This window comes from Dermochelys coriacea, chromosome 12 (genome assembly GCF_009764565.3).
Source record: "Dermochelys coriacea isolate rDerCor1 chromosome 12, rDerCor1.pri.v4, whole genome shotgun sequence".
Lineage (NCBI taxonomy): Eukaryota > Metazoa > Chordata > Testudines > Dermochelyidae > Dermochelys > Dermochelys coriacea.
Genome location: NC_050079.1, coordinates 3305280 through 3310500, shown reverse-complemented (window position 1 = coordinate 3310500; position 5221 = coordinate 3305280). Strand labels below are relative to the sequence as shown.

At 44.7% G+C, this 5221-nt stretch overlaps 1 non-coding gene across 1 annotated transcript; it reads right to left on the bottom strand.

The window, feature by feature from the left end:
- Window positions 1-4889: 4889 nt before the first annotated feature.
- TRNAG-GCC lies at window positions 4890-4960 on the bottom strand. The gene has a single exon. It is a non-coding gene; the product is annotated as a tRNA-Gly (tRNA).
- Window positions 4961-5221: the final 261 nt, after the last annotated feature.

Genomic DNA, 5221 nt, shown 5'->3' with positions numbered 1-5221 from the left:
CACAGAAGGGTATAGCCCTAAGCCCCTGGAGGGGTAATATTGGGTCCCTTACGCCCCGAGTTCCCATGCAGACGGGCAGGGGGTGGAGTCATAAATTGTGTGGGTAACAACAGTGCAAGACAGGAAGCTGTGCAGCTTTAAAGGGTAGCTGCAGCTGTATTCCCCCTCTGTGTTTTCTCAAGGGCACCTACTTACTATTTCCAACTGTCACCTCTCTTGGATGCAGATCTATGTCTCACTCTCACTTACTCCTGAGCAGCCTGTCAATCCATGTAGAAAGAAGAAAGAATGTCAGTCTTCAGTGCTCTCCAGAGTTACATTAAACTTCACAGTCTTAACACCCTCCTGCTAGTCTGAGATTATTAACTCATTGCCAGTACCTTTGTATGAAAACAGGGAACAGCAAACTGTCTCACTAAGAAGACTGTTTACAAAAGGGGGTTTTTAACTGGTCTGGCAATCCCAGTCTTCAGCTCACTGTGTCCAGGGTCTTAGAATCATAGACTATCAGGGTTGGAAGGGACCTCAGGAAGTCCTCTAGTCCAACCCCCTGCTCAAAGCAGGACCAATCTCCAATTTTTGCCCCAGAACACTATATGGCCCACACAAGAATTGAACTCACAACCCTGGGTTTAACAGGCCAATGCTCAAACCACTGAGTTAGCCCTCCTTGTCCTGTCATGTTCTCAGCTCACTCCAAACCACAGCACGAATGAGCTGGTCAGAGCGCTGGGCGCATTGTAGGTTAAGCCCTGATTGTATTATCGCTCTTCAGTCTGGGTTTGCTGGCTACACTGAGGGTAGCTGCTGTCATTGGGCCAGGCGCCATCAGACACAGATCAAATCCAATCAGATCTGGAGAGGCCAGTGTTGTAGCCACCTAGTTTCCTCGGTGGGGGGAACATAAGAATGGCCATACAGGGTCAGACCAAAGGTCCAGCCAGCCCAGTATCCTGTCTGCCTCTTTAATCTCTCCTCATATGGGACCCATTCCAAAGCCCTAATCATTTTAGTTGTCCTTTTCTGAACCTTTTCTAATGCCAGTATATCCTTTTTGAGATGAGGGGACACATCTGTACATAGTATTCAAGATATGGGTGTACCATGGATTTATATAAGGGCAATAAGATATTCTCCATCTTATTCTCTATCCCTTTTTTAATGATTCTTAACATGCCTTTTGCTTTTTTGACAGCTGCTGCACACTGCGTGGACATCTTCAGAGAACTATCCACGATGACTCCAAGATCTTTCTCCTGATTAGTTGTAGCTAAATTAGCCCCCATCATATTATATGTATAGTTGGGGTTATTTTTTCCAATGTGCATTACTTTACATTTATCCACATTAAATTTCATTTGCCATTTTGTTGCCCAATCACTTAGTTTTGTGAGATCTTCTTGAAGTTCTTCACAGTCTGCTTTGGTCTTGACTATCTTGAGCAGTTTAGTATCATCTGAAAACTTTGCCACCTCACTGTTTACCTCTTTCTCTGGATCATTTATGAATAAGTTGAATAGGACTGGTCCTAGGACTGACCCTTTTAACCAGTTCTCAATCCATGAAAGGATTTTCCCTCTTATCCCATAACAACTTAATTTACATAAGAGCCTTTGGTGAGGGACCTTGTCAAAGGCTTTCTGGAAATCTAAGTACACTATGTCCACTGGATCCCCCTTGTCTACATGTTTGTTGACCCCATCAAAGAACTGTAATAGATTAGTAAGACACGATCTTGCTTTACAGAAACCATGTTGACTTTTGCGCAACAATTTATGCTCTATGTGTCTAACAATTTTATTCATAGATACTAAGGTCAGAAGGGACCATTATGATCATCTAGTCCGACCTCCTGCACAACTATTGTTTCAACTAATTTGCCCGATACTGACGTTAGACTTTCCGGTCTGTAATTGCCAGGATCACCTCTAGAGCCCTTCTTAAATATTGGTGTTGCATTTCCCGTCTTCCAGTCATTGGGTAAAGTAGCTGATTTAAAGGACAAGATACAAACCATAGTTAATAGTGCCGCAAATTCACATTTGTGTTCTTTAAGAACTCTTGGGTGAATGCCATCTGGTCCTGGTGACTTGTTACTGTTTAGTTTCTCAATTAATTCCAAAAAAGTATAGATCTTATTTGCTTAGGCAAATGCTCACCCATAATGCATTCTGCCAGATAGGTGTGTCAGGGAGTGCACGTCACTCGTAAGGGTCCCCTTCCCCCCAGTCTTCTCCCTCAAGGTATTCATTGACTACCCCTCAATGGTATTTAAAGGGATGGTATTGCTGGGCAGAGACACAGTGAGCAGGAGGCCAATGGGGTGTGAGGCTGCATAGAAGGTAAACACACAGGGTTGTCGCAGGAGATTAGTGATGTCTTCTTACCACTGGCCTCTCCCCTCCTGGTCCAAAACAAAATCAGCCCATGGATCTGGCACCAATGATTTTGTTGCCCTGGATTTGAGGAGTGTGTGTATACCCCAGAATATGATCAAGCTAATTGCAACCATTTTGTGTGCATTCAGCCACCATGAATTAATAAACTAGACCACCACATAGTGTAGAATCAATTTGAAAGCAGACTTTTAGAGGCAAGGTCAAAACTAGCTGGTAGTTTCTGATAATCAGAATGGGAAGGGAAAGAAAAGTCAACAACTGAGACTGAAAGAAAATAAGTGGACTGAAAACCTTTGTGTAACTTTGATATACAAGTATTATTATGATTAACATTGTTAGGAATGTTTGTTGATAAGCAGTTTGTTGAACGTTAAGAAAAGTGGTGATTTGTTGGGGCAACTCTGACCTATGTGTTTTGTAGAAGTTAGTTATAAAGGACAAGCTGATACAGTGTACTTTGGAGCAGTCATAGATTCATAGATACTAAGGTCAGAAGGGACCATTCTGATCATCTAGTCCGACCTCCTGCACAATGCAGGCCACAATCTCACCCACCCACTCCTACGAAAAACCTCACCTATGTCTGAGCTGTTGAAGTCCTCAAATCGTGCTTTAAAGACTTCAAGGAGCAGAGAATCCTCCCTCAAGTGACCCGTGCCCCATACTACAGAGGAAGGTGAAAAACCTCCAGGGCTTCTTCCAATCTGCCCTGGAGGAAAATTCCTTCCCGACCCCAGATATGGTGATCAGCTAAACCCTGAGCATATGGGCAAGATTCACCAGCCACATACTACAGAAAATTCTTTCCTGGGTAACTCAGATCCCATCCATCTAATATCCCATCTCAGGGGATTAGGCCTATTTACCCTGAATATTTAAAGATCAATTAATTACCAAAATCACATTATCCCATCATACCATCTCCTCCATAAACTTAACGAGTAGAATCTTAAAGCCAGCTAGATCTTTTGCCCCCACTGCTTCAGTCCTCTGAAGCCATCTTGAAAGAAGTTTTTCCTGACACCTTTTCTCCCCGGCAGGTGAGCAACTGGCCACTGCGAACCTCCTGTAAATTACTCAATATCATTCCAGATTTTAGGTGAATAATTGGGATTAACAGTCAAGGTTCCTTTCCCACACTGAACTCTAAGGTACAGATGTGGGGACCTGCATGAAAACCTCCTAAGGTTACTTTTACCAGCTTAGGTTAAAACTTCCCCAAGGTACAAATTATTTTACCTTTTGCCCTTGGACTTTCACTGCCACCACCAAGTGTCTAACTGGTATTATTATTATTAGGAAAGAGTCCGTTTGGAAACGTCTTTTCCGACAAGAAAAATGATTAGGGTACTGGAACATATGACTTATGAGGAGAGGCTGAGGGAACTGGGATTGTTTAGTCTGGGGAAGAGAAGAATGAGGGGGGATTTGATAGCTGCTTTCAACTACCTGAAAGGGGGTTCCAAAGAGGATGGATCTAGACTGTTCTCAGTGGTAGCAGATGACAGAACAAGGAGTAATGGTCTCAAATTGCAGTGGGGGAAGTTTAGGTTGGATATTAGGAAAAAACTTTTTCACTAGGAGGGTGGTGAAACACTGGAATGCGTTACCTAGGGAAGTGGTGGAATCTCCTTCCTTAGAAGTTTTTAAGGTCAGTCTTGACAAAGCCCTGGCTGGGATGATTCAGTTGGGGATTGGTCCTGCTTTGAGCAGGGGGTTGGACTAGATGACCTCCTCAGGTCCCTTCCAACCCTGATACTCTATGATTCTATGAACTGAAGCACCAAAGCTGGCTGAAAACCTCAGCCTAGGAAGAGAAGTCTGGAGCTTTACATTTCACACTGCAGTCCCACACCCCTCCAGATAGACTTGCTTGCATTTCAAAAGATTGCTCCTAGACTGGCCAGGAATCAAACACTGGCTGCCCCCATGGCAAACAAGAATTCTGCACTGAGCCACCAATATCCCAGCTGCAGAAAAAGGCTGGACCAGTCGTTTAAGGAGTGAGCCCTGGTCTACACAACATTTAGATCGACCCAGTTACGGCACTCAGGGGTGTGAAAAATTTACACCCCAAGTGCCATACTTAAGCTAGCCTGACCCCGCTGTATGTGCAGTTAGGTCAGCGAAGGAATTCTTCCAGTGACATCGCTAGGGCCACTTGGAGAAGTGGGATATTGACACTGATGGAAACCCCACACCATCGATGTTGCGGGCATCGCTGGTGCTCGGGTGGCACAGCTGCAGATGTGCTTCCATAGTCCATGGCGCAGACAGGCCCAGAGTCCCAGGGACCCCCCCGGGCCAGGAACTGCTCGTCATATATACTGAAGCTGCCACATCAGTTAACGCTCCTCTCCCCATGGCACTAGAAATGGGATTTACCAGGTTGCATATTTGTTCAGTCAGTCCCCTGGAAAGGGTTAACGAGGACAGATGGTTGGGTTGGTGCATGGCAATCACTTTAATTAAGAAAGAAAGCCTCCATGTTGCATTGGCCAGGGATTGAACCCAGGCCTCCCACATGGCAGGTGAGAATTCTACCACTGAACCACCAATGCTGCAGCTGGAGAAAACTGCTTCTCCAGCTGTTTTGTTCATGCTGCACACATGGTGAAAGTCAAGCAGTTTCAGGTTACAGCCTTGCTTTCTAAACATGTAATTCTGGCCTTAGGCTTCTTAACCCTTGTCCCATAAACCATGGAAGCAAGAGCACCCCTTGGCTCTTCATTTCACTGTCTTGCTCTTTATTTTAGAGGGTTTATTTCACTTCCCAACAGGCCATTTGCAGAAGTGCTCAGCTCAGACAAGGACACGTTTGG